We start from the raw sequence: 20,914 nt of genomic DNA on the forward strand, positions 1-20,914 counted from the left end.
CCAAAGCTGTAATCTGTGGATTTAGCTCATTTAATTTATGGAAAATGTCAGCTGTATAATCAGCATTGTCAAATCAATTAGCCAAATCAGGCTGACTTTTTATCATAAAATCTGACTTCATTTTTCCATTGAAATAATTTCATTAAAAAAATATTTTAAAAATGATTACAGAAAGCACTGGGAAAGAACTTATAAATGCATTTAAAAAATAGATTACTAAAACCAATCAAGTTAAGATGAAATACTATAGATATACTTTATTCACTTTCATAGTAAGTTATATAAAAAAGAATAAGCCTATATAACAATTCTCATTACTTAAATTATAATAGTGCAATGCAGTATGTAGATAAAATATAAATTATTGATAAAAGCAGGGGTGTGATTAAAAGTATGGTATTTCTTTGGTAAATGTGTGCCAGGTGTGCATTGAATACTGATCATTGGCCCTTGTTAAAAGTGAGAATCATAGTGTCTATCTCAGAAATACTCCATGAATGTCATATGCATCATGATGAAAATATGCATACGCACTTACTGAAAAGAAAAGTTTATGAAGGCAAAAAACCCCTATTTGATACAGCACAGGAAATAAATTTTGTTAACAGTAGATGGAAAATATAACACAATGTATGAAATGAAATAAGATGAAGGTTGGATATACAGTTGATAATATAATTAGATAAATATATTTTAACCAACTTCATATTCATATAATGAATGAATTTTAAATAAGTCACATAACATTTTAGTCCTTCAGGTCTTATCCAGTGTGTTTTCAAGAACCTAGTGGTCTGGTTACATTTAAAATAATTAGTGTCACTAACCAGTACTGCTTTATTCGTTGAAGGTGCTTTTATTTCTAGCTAATGAAATCTGGTAGAAATGAGTATTATGAACAGCTGAAAAACATCACTTGCATTTTAAGGCATGAAAGAAGCTTTATTTAGTGATTAATATTTCTTACTGATCTTCTCTGTTTTGCATTCATTAAACACTCCATTAAGAGCAAATAATTTTTTGACACTAGTCAGGGTACAGAAAAGACAAGCCCATTAAAAGAAAGTCGTCATTAACTCCACTGCCCACACTGTACAATATATCTGATTCCATGACGTTTCAATAGCTGCTTTTTCTAGCACCACTCTTCACAGAAATAAAGACAAAGATAGAGCCCTACAATGTGCTATAGATGCTTTAGTTAATTATTATAAGAGGTGCCTTATCTCCTGGTTATAATTATTTTTGTATTGGCTCTTTGGCATTTTTGCAGGTTTTTATACCTGGGCAAAGCACAATAGTAGGATTCCAGAGGGGTGAGAGCTTGTCTTTCTCTTGTAAAGTGAGTGAAGGGAGATTTTGAAAGGGGGTTAGGAAAGGCAAATCTTCATGATGTTAGGAAAGAATATACATGAAGACCTGGATCTGTAATAGGATTCTGATTCCTTTAAAACCATCAGTACCCTCAAATCCATGAAAGTCTGGGCTCTGCCCAGAGGTACTGGGTACTGCACCCTGGTTTGAAGACCACTGCTTTGCCTACAGTGGAAACAGTAGAAATGGAACAAAGTGGCAGACTAAACATATAGCTTGTGGATGGAATCCACAGGACTTGGCAAGAGATTGAATTGGGGTAGGTAAGGGAGCGGGAAATGTCAAGGATGGCGCCAGTGATTTTTGGTTTAGGCAAATAGAATTGCTATTTACTGAGATAAGGAACACTGGATGTGAAGGTGGCCTCGGGTGGCCCTTCATAGTCTGTCTTTTTTGTTGATCTTATTTTGTTTTAGACAGTCTATTGACTGATATTTTAATAAGTTACGACTCTCAACTTTTTGGCCGATTTTATTCAAATGGAAATGATTATTGGCATATAAAAACATTATTTCCAAAATGTTTTTCCTTTTTAAAGTGACATATTTCCTTACCCCCAATACCTAAACCCTCTTACCAAACAGCGTCTCAAAGACTCAAATTCATACATAGATTTTATTGTAATATGCCTAATGGTTATGTATTTAAACTTATTAAATACTGTAATAAAAATGGGAAGCTGATTTTTAAAATATTAATCACAGCCTTAGATATAATAGGCCCCAACAAATCTCTACATTTTTTTTTTTTCTGTGGATCCCACCAAGAAATATGAAATCATCCAGGTATTTTTTGTGCCTAGCTCAGTGCCTGGCACATAGTAAGTGCTCAATAAATATTGTAGTTGTTGCGTGAGTGAAATATAGAACATTAACTTACTAAATTTTTATAAGACGTTTAAAAAGAAATGGGGTATTTTAATATATATGTAATTATTTTTACCTTATAATTTTATACCTCTTAGACCTGTTTTATTGCATATATACGATCCTTCACTAGTAAGTGAGGCTTTTTAATGAAAGTTGACGCCCACGAGTTGTGAAAATCTTAAGTGTAAGTCACCTCTTTCAGAGGTCTCAGAGCAACCTGTTCTGCAAAGGCACACATTTCTCCCGTCTTTAGGCCATACCTAGGTAGGCATGCAGGCGGTAGAAAGGTCATACTAGAGTCTTTAACTTGGGCACTATATCTGATCTGCCTTTAGGGCACACTTCTGGGCCACACTCTGCACCCTCAACACCCCCCTTATCCCCAGTACCGTCGGTGTCACGTCAGGGGCCGCCGCGTACCCGCGGTGGAAACTCGCCTGAGCCGAGGCCCCTCCTCACCTGCTCGGCACCCAGGATCCCTTGCGCCGCGTTCAGGACCCCTCCCCCATTCTGGCCTCTTCGCCGGGGCGCAGGCGTGGTGCTTGGTCAGGGGGTTACGGGTAGGAGGCGTCGGAGCCTAGCGTGGTAGGGCTCTGCTGCGCGGTCCCTCCCATTCACCCTCGTCTGGCGTTCTCCGGCGTGGGCGGGCCGGACCTTCGCCGCTTCCAGGAAGGGCCACAACGGCCGTCGGACCATGGCGCGGCGGGTAAGGTCGTCTGCGTCTTCCTGCCAGCGGTCGGCGGAGCCTCGGCGGGCGGGCGGCGCGTGGGGCCGCCGGTGTTGCACTGGGAGGGTTGCGTGGGCGCGGAGTGCCTGCGCTCCCCTTCAGCTGCTGTGGGAGCGCCTCCCAGTCCCCGCGCGGAACCCTCACCAGGCAGATGCTGGCGCATCCACCAGGCGCCGGCGCCGCCGCCGCCATGCTGGGAGCCGCGAACGCAGGAGCTCGCAACGCGAGGGTCTTCTTAGTTGCTCTCAACGCGAGGGTCTCGTTAGTTGCTCTCAACGCGAGGGTCTCGTTAGTTGCTCTCCCTCAGGCAGGCCGCGTTCCCTTCTATGCCTATATTTCTGAAGTTTTTTTTTAATTTTCCATTTATAAACGAATAATGAGCTCTTTGAAAAACCTTGCCATCACTTATTGTATAATATATACATATATACACTTAACACAAATATATATGGATGATTATAAGTGATTTTGTATGTAGAGATATAACTTTTCTAAGAAGTTGATGAATTACATTGAGGACACTAACGGGTATTTTACTTGCATTTGTGGGATAGACTACGCTAGGAAATATATGTACATATACAGTCATGTGCCTCATAACAGCGGTAGTCCCATAAGATTATAATGGAGCTGAAAAATTCCTGTCGCCTAGTGATGTCATAGTCAAGGCCTTATGTGTTTGTGGTGATGCTGTTGTAAACTGTGCTGCCAGTCATAAAAGAGTAGCACATACAATTATGTACAGTACATAGTACTTGATAATAATAGATGAGTATGTTACTTGCTTATGTATTTACTATACCATACTTTTTTTTTTTGAGATGGAGCCTCGCTCTGTCGCCCAGGCTGGAGTGCAGTGGCGCGATCTCGGCTCACTGCAAGCTCCGCCTCCTGGGTTCACACCATTCTCCTGCCTCAGCCTCCGGAGTAGCTGGGACTACAGGCGTCCTCCACCATGCCAGGCTAATTTTTTTTGTATTTTTAGTAGAGACGGGGCTTCACCGTGTTAGCCTGGATGATCTGGATTTCCTGACCTCATGATCTGCCCACCTCGGCGTCCCAAAGTGCTGGGATTACAGGCGTGAGCCACCACGCCCAGCCTCTGTACCATACTTTTTAATGATTATTTTAGTGTACTCCTCTTTATTAAAAAAATGTTACCTGTAAAACAGCCTTAGGCTGGTCCTTTAGGAGATATTCCAGAAGAAGGCATTGTTATCATAGGAGATGACAGCTCCATGTGTTACTACCCCAGAGACCTAGTGGGACAAGATGCGGAGTTGAAAGAGTGATATTGGTGATACTGATCCTGTCTATGCCTAGGCTAATGTGTGTGTTTGTATCTTAGTTTATAATTAAAAAGTTTAAAAAGTAAAATAAAATTTTAAAATAGAAAAATGCTTAATAGAATAAGGATTTAAAGAAAGGAAATATTTCTGTACAGCTGTACAATGTGTGTTTTAAGCTGAGTATTACAAAAGAGTAAGAAAGTTTATAAAGTAAAAAAGTTACAAGAAGCTATGATTTATTATTGAAAAAATTTATTTTTGCATTTAAATGTTTTTATTTGTACCAGATTATGAGGTACATGAGAAATTTTGGTACATGTGTCTAATGAGTAGTGACCAAATTACGGTACTTAGGTTGTCCATGACCTGAGTACAATATATTTTTGTTAAGTACATTTTACTCCACTATCAAACACTGAATTTATTCCTTATATCTTACTGAGTCTTTGTACCCTTAAGCCCACTTCTGTTCATCCTCCCACTTCTTGCCATTCATCCTTCTCCGTCTCTGTTATCTATTTGTCCACTCTCTACCTCCATATATTATTCAAATTTTAAACTTAAATTTTATTCAAATTTTGTAGCTCCCACATATAAGTGAGAACATGATATTTATCTTTTTGTGCCTGGCTTATTTCACTTAAGATAATAACTTCCAGTTCCATCTATGTTACTGCAAATGATATGATTTCATTCTTTTTTATGGCTTAATAATATTTCATTTTGTATATATGTACCACATTTTTTATCCATTCATCCATCGATGGGCACTTAGGTTAATTCTGTATCTTTGCTTTTGTGAATACTGCTGCAATAAATGTGTGAGTGCAGGTATTCCTTTTATATATTGATTTCTTTTACTTTGGGTAGATATTCAGTAGTGAATTGCTGAATTGAATGGTAATTGTATTTTTAGTTTTTTGAGAAATCTCCCTACTGCTTTCCATAGTGGCTGTACTAGATTACATACCCACTAACAGTGTATAAGAGTTCCCTTTTCTCCACATCCTTACCAACATCTGTTATTTTTTGACTTTGACTTTTTATTAATAGCCATTCTGACTGGGGTAGGATGATATCTCATTCTGGTTTTTGATTTGCATTTCTCTGGTTGGTGGTGTTGAGCATTTTTTTCAAATACCTATTGGCTGGTTACATGTCTTCTTTTGAGAAATGTCTATGCATGTCCTTTGCATACTTTTTAATGGGATTGTTTGTGCTTTTCCTGTTGAGTTGTTTCAGTTCCTTGTATATTATGGATCTTAGCTCCCTGTCAAATGAATAGTTTGCAATTTTTTTCTCCCATTCAACAGGCTGTTTTTTCACTCTGTTGATTATTGGTTTTGCTGTGCAGAAACTTTCTAGTTTAAGTCCTGTTTGTCTATTTTTATTTTTATTGCCTGTGCTTTTGAGGTCTTAGTCAGAAATGATTTGCCTAGACCAATGTCCAGGAGAGTTTTCCCTAGTTTTGGATCTTACATTTAAGTCTTTAATCCATTTTGAGATGATTTTTGTATATGGTGAGATAGTGGTCCAGTTTCATTCTTCTGCATGTGACTGTCCAGTTTTCCAGGCATCATTTATTGAAAAGGGTATGCTTTCTCCAGTGTAGGTTCTTGTCAGTTTTGTTGCAAGTCAGTTGGCTATAAATATGTGGCTTTAATTCTTGGTTCTTTATTTGGTACAATTGGTCTGTGTGTCTCTCTTTATACCATTGCCATGCAGTTTGGGTTATTATAGCTTTGTAATATATTTTGAAGTCAGGTAATGTGATGCGTCCAGGTTTGTTCTTTTTGTTCAGGATTTCTTTGGCTATCCAGCCTCTTTTTTTATTCCATATGAATTTGGGGGATTTTTTTTTTTCTAATTCTGTGAAGAATGATATTGGTATTTTGATAGGAATTGCATTGAATCTGTAAATTGCTTTTGGCAATATGTTCATTTAAATGATATGAATTCTTCCTATCCATGAGCATGGGATGCTTTTTGATTAGTTTGTGTCATATTCAATTTCTTTCATTAGTGTTTTATAGTTTTCTATGTAGAGATCTTTTACCTCTTTGGTTAAATTTATTTTTAGGTATTTTTCTTTTGTGGCTATTGTAAATTAGATTGCCTGTTTGATTTATTTCTTGGCTAGGTCATTATTAGTGTATAGAAATGCTACTGATTTTTGTACATTGATTTTGTATCCTGCAGCTTTACCAAATTCATCTATAAAATCTAAGAATTGTTTGGCGGAGTTTTTAGGTATTTCTAGATATAAAATCATATGATCAACAGAGAGGGACCATTTGATTTTCTTTTTTTCCAACTTGGATGCCTTTTATTTCTTGCTTTGGCCTGAACGTTCTGGCTAGGACTCCCAGTATGAGGCTGACTGAGTGTGGTGAAAGGGGACATCCTTATCTTGTTTCAGTTGTTATAGGAAAGGCTTTCAACTTTAATCCATTCAGTATGATGTTAGCTGTGGGTCTATCCTATGTGGCCTTTGTTACTTTGAGGTATGTTCCTTTTATGCCTGGTTTGTTGGGAGTTTTTATCATGAAGCAATGATGAATTTTGTCAAATGCTTGTTCTGCATTTATTGAGATTATCAAATGGCTTTTGTCCTTCATTCTGTTGATGTGATGTATCATGCTTATTGATTTGCACATATTGAACCATCCTTGCACTCCTGGTATAAATCCCACTTGATCATGGTGTATTATTTTTTTGATGTGCTGTTGGATTTGGTTTCCTAGTATTTTGCTGAGGAGTTTTGCATCTATGTTCATGAGGGATATTGACCTGCCATGTTCTTTTTTGTTGTTATTGTGTTCTTGTGTATTACAGATGCCACGAACATTGTTTACAGCCAAAGAAATCATGTGGAGACCACACTAATACACACACGCAGACTCAAAGCCAAAGTACTGTACCAGCCAGTACCGTAGATACATCTTCAGGGAAAAGTCCTTCCCTATGAAAGTAAATTCAAAAATAGGAAGAAGTGACTGTTATACCAGATGCACAGATATCAGCATAACAACATAAAAAACATGAAAAAGCAAGGAAATATGACACCTCCAAAGGAACACAGTAATCCTCCATCAGTAGCTCTTAATAAAAAAATTTTCAAAATCTCAGATATAGAACTCAAAATATTGATTTTAAAGAATCTCAGTGACATACAAGAGGATTGTTAAAACATAAAAATAAATCAGAGTAATAATTTAGGACATGAATGAGAAATTCCCTAAGGAGATAAGATTCTTTTGAAAAGAACCAAATAAAAATTCTGGAACTGGCTTGCTTTCTTTCTTTCTTTCTTTCTTTCTTTCTTTCTTTCCCTCCCTCTGTGACCCAGGCTGCATGTAATCTACGCGGCTCGCTGCTGCCCCGCACCGCGGACTGCCTGGGACCGCCAGCGCTCGCCAGCCTCCTTTTTCTCCTTTCCCTGCAGCCACGGTTTCGCCATCTTGGCCACGCTGCTCTCCGGCTCCTGACCCCGAGTGCTCTGCCCGCCTCGGCCTCCCGAAGTGCTGGGACTGCGGGCGGAGTCTCGCTCACTCGGTGCTCCGTGTGGCCCGGGCTGGAGTGCGGTGGCGTGGTCTTGGCTCGCGGCAGCCTCCGCCTCCCAGCCGCCTGCCTTGGCCTACCAGGGTGCTGGGATTGCAGCCCCTGCCTGGCCGCCGCCCCGTCTGGGAGGTGAGGAGCGCCTCTGCCCGGCCGCCCCGTCCAGGAAGAAGTGAGGAGCGCCTCTGCCCGGCCGCCCCGTCCGGGAAGAAGTGAGGAGCGCCTCTGCCCGGCCGCCCCGTCCGGGAAGAAGTGAGGAGCGCCTCTGCCTGGCCGCCCCGTCCGGGAAGAAGTGAGGAGCGCCTCTGCCCGGCCGCCCCGTCCGGGAAGAAGTGAGGAGCGCCTCTGCCCGCCACCCATCGTCTGGGAAGTGAGGAGCGCCTCTGCCCGGCCACCCATCGTCTGGGAAGTGAGGAGCGCCTCTGCCCGGCCACCCATCGTCTGGGAAGTGAGGAGCGCCTCTGCCCGGCCACCCATCGTCTGGGAAGTGAGGAGCGCCTCTGCCCGGCCGCCCCGTCCGGGAAGAAGTGAGGAGCGCCTCTGCCCGGCCGCCCCGTCCGGGAAGAAGTGAGGAGCGCCTCTGCCCGGCCGCCCCGTCCGGGAAGAAGTGAGGAGCGCCTCTGCCCGGCCGCCCCGTCCGGGAAGAAGTGAGGAGCGCCTCTGCCCGGCCACCCATCGTCTGGGAAGTGAGGAGCGCCTCTGCCCGGCCACCCATCGTCTGGGAAGTGAGGAGCGCCTCTGCCCGGTCACCCATCGTCTGGGAAGTGAGGAGCGCCTCTGCCCGGCCACCCATCGTCTGGGAAGTGAGGAGCGCCTCTGCCCGGCCACCCATCGTCTGGGAAGTGAGGCGCGCCTCTGCCCGGCCACCCATCATCTGGGAAATGAGGAGCACCTCTGCCCGGCCGCCCCGTCTGGGAAGAAGTGAGGAGCGTCTCTGCCCGGCCGTCCCGTCCGGGAAGAAATGAGCAACGCGTCTACCCAGTCGCCCCGTCTGGGAAGTGAGGAGCACCTCTGCCCGGCCGTCCCGTCTGGGAAGAAATGAGGAGCACCTCTGCCCGGTCGCCCCATCTGGGAAGAAGTGAGGAGCACCTCTGCCCGGCCGCCCCGTCTGGGATGTGGGGAGCACCTCTGCCCGACCGCCCCATCTGGGAGGTATACCATGGAGGCCAGAAGCAATCTGGGGGCTGGACGTGGTGGCTCACGCCTGTGGTCTCAGCACTCTGGGGGGCCGAGGCGGGTTGATCACTTTGGGCTAGGAGTTCGAGACCAGTCTGGCCAACATGGCGAAACATATGAAAAATACAACAGACAAACCAACCAACCAACTCAGTGACAACAAAACAGGTCTATCCTGGAGTCATACTCTAATTTTTTCTATTTTCCTCCCTTTCTGATCCTTTATCCCACTTTCATTTTCTTCCTTTTCCTTCTCCTTCTTCGTCAAATAGAGGATTGAGTTATTATCACTGATCCATATAAAGTCCCTCTCTCATTTATTTTGATTCCCACTCCCCATTTCTATTCCCCGTCTTCCCATGTACAACCTTCCTAATATGTTTGATACGCATCTTTTTGTTTGTATGTATTTTTAGAAAATGTTTATTGTTTTTGTGTGCAAAAAAAATTAATAAAAAAAAGGATTAACAAAAAAAAATTCTGGAACTGAAGAATTTATTGAAGGAAATATAAAATACATTTGAAAGCTTCAACAATTGATTAAATCAGGTAGAAAAAAGGATCTCAGACCTTAAAGATAAGTGTTTTGAGATAATTCAGTCAGAAAAAATAAAGAAAAAAGTATAAAAAAAGAATGAGCAAAGTCTTCATGACGTGGGACAACAAAAAGTGATGGAAGTTATGAATTATTGATATCCCCAAGGGCAAAGAGAGAAAGGATTAGAAAACTGTTTTACAAAATACTAGATAAAAATTTCCCAAGTCTAGCAAGAGATTTAGACATTCAGACACTAGAGGCTCAGTGATCCTCAGGCAGAAACAATGTGAAAAGATCCCCACGGCACATTATGATCAGACTGTCTAAAGTCAAAGATAAAGAGAGAATCTTAAAAACACCGAGAGAAAAGAGCCTTGTCACCTATAAAGGAAACCCCATTAGACTACTATGGATTTCTCTGCAGAAACCTTACAGGCTAGAAAAGAATGAATGATATATTCAAAATGCCAAAAGAAAAAAAAATGCCAACCGAGAATATAATATCAGCTAAAGTGAAGTGAAGGAGAAATGAAGTCATTCCTAGACAAATGCTGAAGGAATTCAGGATCACAAAATTGGTCCACTAAGAAGTGCTCAAGGGAGTCTTAAACCTGGAAGTAAAAGGATGACATTTATCGTCATGAACACACATGAAAGTACAAAACTCAGTGGTAAAGCAATCACACAAAGGAGGAAGGGAAAGGACTCAAATGATACCACTGCAGAAATTCACCAAACCACAACAACAAAAAGAGAAAAATAAAGGAACAAAGAATATATAAAACAACCAAAAACCAATTCACAATATGACAGGAACAAAGCCTCACATGTCAATAACCTTCAACATAAATGGATTAAATTATTCACTTAAAATATATAGAATAGCTGAATAGATTTTAAAAAGATTCAGCTATATGCTACTTACAAGAAACTCACCTTATCACTAACGACACATATAGATTGAAAGTAAAGGGATAGAAAAAGATACTCCACGCAAATGGAAGCCAAAAGGGAGTAGGAGTAGCCTACTTAGATAAAACAGACTTTAAGTCAAGAATAGTAAAAAAAACAAGGTCGTTATGTAATGATAAAGGAATTAATCCAGCAGGAAGATATAACAGTTCTAAATATATGCAACCAACACTGGAGCACCCATATTAATAAAGCAAATATTACTAGCTATAAAGACTGCTATACAATAATAGTAGGGGACTTCAATACCCCACTCTCAGTATTAGACAGATTATCTAGACAGAAAATCAAAAAAGAAACATTAGATTTGAACTGGACTTGAGACCAAATGAACTTAACAAACATTTACAGAACGTTCTGTCCAACAACTGCAGAATATATGTTCTCATTAGCACATGGAATATTCTCTAGGACAGACTAGATATTAGGCCACAAAACAAGTCTCAACACATTTTTAAAAATCAAAATCAAGTATCTTTTTTGGCCACATTGGAATAAAACTAGAAAGTAATAAGAACAACTCTGGGAACCATAAAAATACATGGAAATGTAACAGCATGCTCTTGAATGACCAGTGAGTCAATGAAGAAATTAAGACAGAAACAAAAAAAAAATTTTGAAACAAATGAAAATGGAAACATAACATATCAAAACCTGTGGAATATATCAAAGTAAGTGCTAATGGGGAATTTTATAGCAATGAATACCTACATGAAAAAAAGTAGAAAGATTACTAATTAACAATTTAATAATGTACCTCAAGGAACTAGAAAAGCAAGAACAAACCAAACCCCAAATTAGTAGAAGAGAATAAATAATAAAGATCAGATCTAAATGAAATAGTGACTAAAAAACATAGAGGATCAATGAAATGAAAAATTGATCATTTGAAAAGAACCAAAATTGATAGTTGATAAACCACAACCACCAGCAAGACAAACCAGAAAAGGAGAGAGAAGACCTAAAGAAACAAAATCAGAAATGAAAAGGAGACACTACAACTGATACCAAAGAAATGTAAAGAATCATTAGAAATTATTATGAACAACTGTATGCCAAAAAAAATAGGAAAACCTAGAAGAAACGGATAAATCCCTGGATATATACAACCCATGAAGATTAAACCATGAAGAAACAGAGAACATCAACGAACCAATAGGTAGTAACAAGTTCAAAGCTGTAATAAAAAGTCTCCCATCAAAAAAAGCCTGGGACCTGATGCCTTCACTGCTGAATTCTACTAAACATTTAAAGAATAACTAATACTAATCCTACTCAAATCCTTCAAGAAAAGTGAAGAGGAGGGAGTACTTCCAATCCCATACTACAAGGCTGGCATTACCCTGAAGCCCAAATCAGAGAAGAACACACAAAGAAGGAAAACTATACACAAGTATCACTGATGAAGATAGATGCAGAAATTCTCAACAAAATCCTAGTAAAATGAATTCAACAACACATTAAAAAAATTATTCTCCATGATCAATTGAGATTCTTCTCAGAGATGTAAAGATGGTTCAACATACACAAATCAGTAAATGTGATACATCACATTAACAGAACCAGGAACAAAAATCATATGATTATTTGATTAGTTATCGAAAAGCATTTTATAAAATTAAACATCCTTTTATGATAAACATCCTCACCAAAATGGGTATAGAAGGAACATATCACAAAATAATAAAGGCCATGTATGACAAACCTACAGCTGACATCAGGGAAAAATTGAAGGCTTTTCCACTAAGAAGTAGAACAAGACAAATATACCCATTTTTGCCACTTTTATTTAACATGCTTCTGGAAGTCTTGGCCAGAGCAACTAAGCAAGAGAAAGAAAGGTCATCCAAATTGGAAAGGAAGAAATCGGATTAACCTTGTTTGCAAATGTCATGATCTTATATCTAGAAAAATATAAGGGCTCTACCAAAAAAACTGTTAGAACTGATAAATGAATTCAGTAAAGTTGCAAGTTACAAAATCAACATACGAAAATCAGTAGCATTTATATACACCAAAAGCAAACAATCTGAAAAAGAAATCAAGAAAGGAATCTTATTTACAGTAGCTACAAAAATATAAAATACCTAGAAATCAATCTAATCAAAGAAATGAAAGTTCTATACAAGAAAACTATGAAAATTTGATGCAAGTAATTGAAGAGGACACAATGAAATATATTCCATGCTCATGGATCAGAAGAATTAATATTATTAAAATGACAATACTACACAAAGCAATTTACATATTCAGTGCAGTCCCTAGCTAAATACCAATGACATCCTGCACAGAAATAGAAAAAACAACTCTAAAATTTGTATGGAACCACAAAAGACTGAATAGCCAAAGCCCTCCTGAGCAAAAAGAACAAAGCCAGAGGCATCACACTACCAGACTTTAAAATGTACTCCCAAACTATAGTAACCAAAACAGTATGATACTGGCATAAAAACAGATCCATAGACCAATGGAACAGAAGAGAGAACCCTGGTATAAATTCACACATTTACAACCAACTGATCTTTGACAAAGTCACCAAGAACATTCAATGGGGAAAGGAAAGTCTTTTCAATACATGGTGTTGGGAAAGCTGGATAACTCTATGCAGGATAATAAAACTGGACCCCTATCTCTCACCATACACAAAAATGAAATCAAAATGGATTAAAGACCTAAATCTAAGAACTGAAACTATGAAACTACTAAAAGAAAATGTTGGGAAAATGATCCAGGTATTGGCAAAGGTTTTTTTGTGTAAGACTTCAAAAGCACTGACAACCAAAGCAAAAAGAGATAATTGGATTACATCAAGCCATAAGCTTCCACACAGCAAAAGAAACAATCAACAAAGTGCGTAGACAATCTACAGAAAGGGAGAATGTATTTGCAACCTATCCATATGACAAGGGATTAATAACCAGAATATATAAGGAGCTCAAACAACTCAATAGCAAAAAAACAAAAGGATTAAAAATAGACAAAAGATATGAACAGACATTTCTCAAAAGAAGTCATCCAAATGGCCAAAAGGCATATGAAAACATGTTTGACATTGCTAATAATCAAATAAATGCAAATCAGAACCATAGTGCAACATCATCTCTCTTCAGTTAAAATGACTTGTATCAAAAAGACAGGCAATAAGAGATGCTAGTGAGAATGTGGAGTAAGGAGAATCCTCATACACTGTTGGTGGGAATGTAAGTTAGTAAAACTACTATGGAGAACAATATGGAGGTTCCTTAAAAACCTAAAAATAGATCTACCATGTGATCCAGCAATTCCACTACTGATTATATATCCAAAAGACAGGAAATTACTATATCAAAGAGATATCTGCACTTGCATGTTATTGCAGCACTATTCATAGTAGCCAAAATATGGAATCAACCTAAGTTCCCATCAATGGATAAAGAAAATGTGGTATATATACAAAATGGAATACTATTCAGCCATAAAAAAAGAATCCTGTTGTTTACAGCAATGTGAATGGAACTAGAGGCTGTTATGCTAAGTGAAATAAGCCAAGCACAGAAAGACAGATAACACATGTTCTCACTCATATGTGGGAGCAAAAAAAGTGGCTCTCATGTAAATAGAATAGAATGGTAGCTCTCATGTAAATAGAATAGAATGGTAGTTACCAGAGGCCAGGAAGGGGAGGGGGATGAATGGAAAAAGAAGAATAAATATATTTATTACCACTGAACTATACGTGTAAAAATGCAAAAGATGGCAAATTATATATGTATATTTTACCTCATTTAAAAAGAGAAATAACAGTTTTAAAAATATAATACTTGATTGACAGTTACTTCTCAGCATTTTGAGGGTATTAATTTATTGTCTTCTGGCTTCTGTTGTCTAACAAACCAGTTAAACAATACACTTTTAGTCTTTTTATTTTGACAGAGTAAGTAGAACCCTCAGATGCACTGAATTGTACTCTAGTACTTTTCCCCTATACCCGGTCATCATTGATCTTGGCATGGCCCTTTTAAAACTAATCAAAAAACGGCCAGGCATGGTGGCTCACGCCTGTAATCCCAGCACTTTGGGAGGCTCAGGCGGGTGGATCACAAGGTCAGGAGATCAAGACCATCCTGGCTAACATGGTGAAACCCCATTTCTACTAAAAATACAAAAAAAAAAAAAATTAGCTGGGTGTGGTGGTGGGCACCTGTTTTCCCAGCTATTCGGGAGGCTGAGGCAGGAGAATGGCGTGAACCTGGGAGGTGGAGCTTGCAGTGAGCAGAGATCGTGCCACTGCCCTCTAACCTGGGCAACAGAGCAACACTCCATCTCAAAAAAAAAAAAAAAACTAATCAAAAAACATATTCAAGCAATAAACATCTGCAAACCCACTGTATAAGACAAGACTTAGAATATTGAACAATAGTTTTTATCTGTGAACCTCTTTGATATGGTTTGGCTCAGTGTCCCCACCTACATCTCTTGTTGAATTGTAATTCCCAGTGTTGGAGGAGGGTCCTGGTGGGAGGTGACTGAATCATGGATGCAGATGAATCCTTTGTCACATATATGTTCAGTGTTATTTCAGTTATCTATTGCTGTATGACAAACCACCTTAAACTCTAGTAGCTTCAATCAACAACAATTTACTCTCTCTTGATTCTAGACTGAGCTGAGTAGTTTTGCTGCTCTGTGTGGCATTGGGTCATTCATTCAGCTGGCTGCATTCATTGATGGCTGAGCTGGGCTGAAGTGAAGAACGCTTCACTTACATGCGTAGTGCTTTAGTGCTTTCCCACATACTGTTTCATGTGGCTGACTTGGTTGGTCATGGTCATCTCAGGGTAGTCAGATTTCCCACATAGTGGATAGCTTTAAAAAGGAAAGTGAAACCTGGAAGGTCTCTTAAGGGCTGGGCCTGGAACTGGCTAATATTATTTTCACAGTATTCTGTTGGTCAAAGGAATTCACTAAGACCAGACCAGATTCAAAAAGAGGAGAAATAGACCCCACTTTTGGATGAGTGGAGTAGCATCCATGTATATCAATTAATTAATGGTAGTTATCTTTGGATACTGTGTATTACATATCTTTTGTAAATATTTCACAGTATGCAGCTGTCTTTTTATTTTGTTTAGAGTGAGGTTAAATAAATTCCTAATTTTATTTTATTTTATTTTATTTATTTATTATTATACTTTAAGTTTTAGGGGACGTGTGCACTATGTGCAGGTTAGTTACATATGTATACATGTGCCATGTTGGTGTGCTGCACCCATTAACTCGTCATTTAACAGTAGGTATATCTCCTAATGCTATCCCTCCCCTCTCCCCGCACCCCACAACAGGCCCCAGTGTGTGATGTTCCCCTTCCTGTGTCCATGTGTTCTCACTGTTTAATTCCCCCCTATGAGTGAGAACATGCGGTGTTTGGTTTTTTGTCCTTGCGATAGTTTGCTGAGAATGATGGTTTCTAGTTTCATCTGTGTCCCTACAAAGGACATGAACTCATCATTTTTTATGGCTGCATAGTATTCCATCATGTATATGTGCCACGTTTTCTTAATCCAGTCTATCGTTGTTGGACATTTGGGTTGGTTCCAACTCTTTGCTATTATGAATAGTGCCACAATAAACATACATGTGCATGTGTCTTTATAGCAGCATGTTTTATAATCCTTTGGGTGTATACCCGGTAATGGGATGGCTGCGTCAAATGGTATTTCTAGTTCTAGATCCCTGAGGAATCGCCACACTGACTTCCACAATGGTTGAACTAGTTTACAGTCCCACCAACAGTGTAAAAGTGTTCCTATTTCTCCACATCCTCTCCAGCACCTGTTGTTTCCTTTTTGATGATGGCCATTCTAACTGGTGTGAGATGGTATCTCATTGTGGTTTTGATTTGCATTTCTCTGATGGTCAGTGATGATGAGCATTTTTTCATGTGTCTTTTGGCTGCATAAATGTCTTCTTTTGAGAAGTGTCTATTCATATACTTTGCCCACTTTTTGATGGGGTTGTCTGGTTTTTTCTTGTAAATTTGTTTGAATTCATTGTAGATTCTGGATATTAGCCCTTTGTCAGATGAGTAGATTGCAAAAATTTTCTGTCATTCTGTAGGTTGCCTGTTCACTCTGATGGTAGTTTCTTTTGCTGTGCAGAAGCTGTTTAGTTTAGTTAGATCCCATTTGTCAATTTTGGCTTTTGTTGCCATTGCTTTTGGAGTTTAGACATGAAGTCCTTGCCCACGCCTATGTCCTGAATGGTATTGTCTAGGCTTTCTTGTAGGATTTTAATGGTTTTAGGTCTAACATTTAAGTCTTTAATCCATGTTGAATTAATTTTGTATAAGGTGTAAGGAAGGGATCCAGTTTCAGCTTTCTACATATGGCTAGCCAGTTTTCCCAGCACCATTTATTAAATAGGGAATCCTTTCCTCATTTCTTGTTTTTGTCAGGTTTGTCAAAGATCAGATAGTTGTAGATATGCGGCATCATTTCTGAGGGCTCTGCTCTGTTCCATTGGTCTATATCTCTGTTTTGGTACCAGTACCATCCTGTTCTGGTTACTGTAGCCTTGTAGTATAGTTTGAAGCCAGGTAGCGTGATGCCTCCAGCTTTGTTCTTTTGGCTTAGGATTGACTTGGCCATGCAGGCTCTTTTTTGGTTCCATATGAACTTTAAAGTAGTTTTTTCCACTCTGTGAAGAAAGTCATTCGTAGCTTGATGGGGATGGCATTGAATCTATAAATTACCTTGGGCAGTATGGCCATTTTCACGATATTGATTCTTCCAACCCATGAGCGTGGAATGTTCTTCCATTTGTTTGTATCCTCTTTTATTTCATTGAGCAGTGGTTTGTAGTTCTCCTTGAAGAGGTCCTTCACATCCCTTGTAAGTTGGATTCCTAGGTATTTTATTCTCTTTGAAGCAATTGTGAATGGGAGTTCACTCATGATTTGGCTCTCTGTCTGTCTGTTATTGGCATATAAGAATGCTTGTGATTTTTGTACATTGATTTTGTATCCTGAGACTTTGCTGAAGTTGCCTATCAGCTTAAGGAGATTTTGGGCTGAGACGATGGGATTTTCTAGATACACAATCATGTCATCTGCAAACAGGGACAATTTGACTTTCTCTTTTTCTAATTGAATACCCTTTATTTCCTTCTCCTGCCTTATGGCCCTGGCCAGAACTTCCAGCACTATGTTGAATAGGAGTGGTGAGAGAGGGCATCCCTCTCTTGTGCCAGTTTTCAAAGGGAATGCTTCCAGTTTTTGCCCATTCAGTATGATATTGGCTGTGGTTTTGTTATAGATAGCTCATTATTTTGAGGTACAGCCCATCAATACCTAATTTATTGAGAGTTTTTAGCATGAAGGGTTGTTGAATTTTGTCAAAGGCCTTTTCTGCATCTATTGAGATAATCATGTGGTTTTTGTCGTTGGTTCTGTTTATATGCTGGATTACGTTTATTGATTTGCATATGTTGACCAGCCTTGCATCCCAGGGATGATGCCCACTTGATCATGGTGGATAAGCCTTTTGATGTGCTGCTGGATTCGGTTTGCCAGTATTTTATTGAGGATTTTTGCATCAATGTTCATCGGGGTTATTGGTCTGAAATTCTCTTTTTTGGTTGTGTCTCTGCCAGGCTTTGGTATCAGGATGATGCTGGCCTCATAAAATGAGTTAGGGAGGATTCCCTCTTTTTCTGTTGATTGGAATAGTTTCAGAAGGAATGGTACCAGCTCCTCCTTGTACCTCTGGTAGAATTCGGCTGTGAATCCATCTGGTCCTGGACTGTTTTTGGTTGGTAAGCTATTAATTATTGCCCCAATTTCAGAGCGTGTTATTGGTCTATTCAGAGATTCAACTTCTTCCTGGTTTAGTCTTGGGAGGGTGTATGTGTCCAGGAATTTATCCATTTCTTCTAGATTTTCTAGTTTATTTGCATAGAGGTGTTTATAGTATTCTCTGATGATAGTTTGTATTTCTGTGGGATTGGTGGTGATATCCCTTTTATCATTTTTTATTGCGTCTATTTGATTCTTCTCTCTTTTCTTCTTTATTAGTCTTGCTAGCAGTCTATCAATTTTGTTGATCTTTTCGAAAAACCAGCTCCTGGATTCATTGATTTTTTGAAGGGTTTTTTGTGTCTCTAGTTCCTTCAGTTCTGCTCTGATTTTAGTTATTTCTTGCCTTCCGCTAGCTTTTGAATGTGTTTGCTCTTGCTTTTCTAGTTCTTTTAATTGTGATGTTAGGGTGTCAATTTTAGATCTTTCCTGCTTTCTCCTGTGGGCATTTAGTGCTATAAATTTCCCTCTACACACTGCTTCAATGTGTCCCAGAGATTCTGGTATGTTGTGTCTTTGTTCTCATTGGTTTCAAAGAACATCTTTATTTCCACCTTCATTTCGTTATGTACCCAGTAGTCATTCAGGAGCAGGTTGTTCTGTTTCCATGTAGTTGAGTGGTTTTGAGTGAGTTTCTTAATCCTGAGTTCTAGTGTGATTGCACTGTGGTCTGAGAGACAGTTTGTTATAATTTCTGTTCTTTTACATTTGCTGAGGAGTGCTTTACTTCCAACTGTGTGGTCAATTTTGGAATAAGTGCGGTGTGGTACTGAGAAGAATGTATATTCTGTTGATTTGGGGTGGAGAGTTCTGTAGATGTCTATTAGGTCTGCTTGGTGCAGAGCTGAGTTCAATTCCTGGATATCCTTATTAACTTTCTGTCTTGTTGATTTGTCTTATGTTGACAGTGGGGTGTTATAGTCTCCCATTATTATTGTGTGGGAGTCTAAGTCTCTTTTTAGGTCTCTAAGGACTTGCTTTATGAATCTGGGTGCTCCTGTATTGGGTGCATATGTATTTAGGATAGTTATTTCTTCTTGTTGAATTGATCCCTTTACCATTATGTAATGGCCTTCTTTGTCTCTTTTGATCTTTGTTGGTTTAAAGTCTGTTTTATCAGAGACTAGGATTGCAACCCTTGCCTTTTTTTGTTTTCCATTTGCTTGGTAGATCTTCCTCCGTCCCTTAATTTTGAGCCTATGTGTGTCTCTGCACATGAGATGGGTTTCCTGAATACAGCACACTGATGGGTCTTGACTCTTTATCCAATTTGCCAGTCTGTGTCTTTTAATTGGAGCATTTAGCCCATTTACATTTAAAGTTAATATTGTTATGTGTGAATTTGATCCTGTCATTATGATGGTAGCTGGTTATTTTGCTCGTTAGTTGATGCAGTTTCTTTGTAGCCTTGATGGTCTTTACAATTTGGCATGTTTTTGCAGTGGCTGGTATCAGTTGTTCCTTTCCATGTTTAGTGCTTCCTTCAGGAGCTCTTTTAGGGCAGGCCTGGTGGTGACAAAATCTCTCTGCATTTGCTTATCTGTAAAGGATTTTATTTCTCCTTCACTTATGAAGCTTTTTTTGGCTGGATATGAAATTCTGGGTTGAAAATTCTTTTCTTTAAGAATGTTCAATAATGGCCCCCACTCTTCTGGCTTGTAGAGTTTCTGGCTAGAGATCAGCTGTTAGTCTGATGGGCTTCCCTTTGTGGGTAACCCGTCCTTTCTCTCTGGCTGCCCTTAACATTTTTTCCTTCATTTCAACTTTGGTGAATCAATTATGTGTCTTGGAGTTGCTCTTCTCGAGGAGTATCTTTGTGATGTTCTCTGTATTTCCTGAATTTGAATGTTGGCCTGCCTTGCTAGATTGGGGAAATTCTCCTGGATAATCTCCTACAGAGTGTTTTCCAACTTGCTTCCATTCTCCCCGTCACTTTCAGACGTAGATTTGGTCTTTTCACATAGTCCCATATTTCTTGGAGGCTTTGTTTCTTTTTATTTTATTTCTCTAAACTTCTCTTCTCACTTCATTTCATTCATTTGATCTTCCATCACTGATACCCTTTCTTCCAGTTGATCGAATCGGCTACTGAGGCTTGTGCATTCATCACATAGTTCTCATGTCTTGGTTTTCAGCTCCATCAGGTCCTTTAAGGACTTCTCTGCATTGGTTATTCTAGTTAGCCATTCATCTAATTTTTTTTGAAGGTTTTTAACTTCTTTGCCATGGGTTTGAACTTCTTCCTTTAGCTTGGAGTAGTTTGATCGTCTGAAGCCTTCTCTCAGCTTGTCAAAGTCATTCTCCGTCCGGGTTTGTTCCATTGCTGGTGAGGAGCTGTGTTCCTTTGGAGGAGGAGAGGCGCTCTGATTTTTAGAGTTTCCAGTTTTTCTGCTCTGTTTTTTCCTCATCTTTGTGGTTTTATCTACCTTTGGTCTTTGATGATGGTGACGTACAGATGAGTTTTTGGTGTGGATCTCCTTTCTGTTTGTTAGTTTTCCTTCTAACAGTCAGGACCCTCAGCTGCAGGTCTGTTGGAGTTTACTGGAGGTCCACTCCAGGCCCTGTTTGCCTGAGTATCAG

At 39.4% G+C, this 20,914-nt stretch overlaps 1 protein-coding gene across 19 annotated transcripts in view; it reads left to right on the forward strand.

The window, feature by feature from the left end:
* Positions 1–2,716: 2,716 nt before the first annotated feature.
* DNAH14 (dynein axonemal heavy chain 14) overlaps positions 2,717–20,914 on the forward strand; it is a 59,400-nt gene continuing 41,202 nt past the window's right edge. For all 19 annotated transcript variants that reach the window (XR_010114601.1, XR_010114603.1, XR_010114593.1 and 16 more), the window contains exon 1: positions 2,717–2,949. The gene's annotated coding sequence lies outside the window, so the exon portion shown is untranslated. The remainder of the gene's footprint in view (positions 2,950–20,914) is intronic.

Source organism: Symphalangus syndactylus, chromosome 19 (assembly GCF_028878055.3).
Source record: "Symphalangus syndactylus isolate Jambi chromosome 19, NHGRI_mSymSyn1-v2.1_pri, whole genome shotgun sequence".
NCBI lineage: Eukaryota > Metazoa > Chordata > Mammalia > Primates > Hylobatidae > Symphalangus > Symphalangus syndactylus.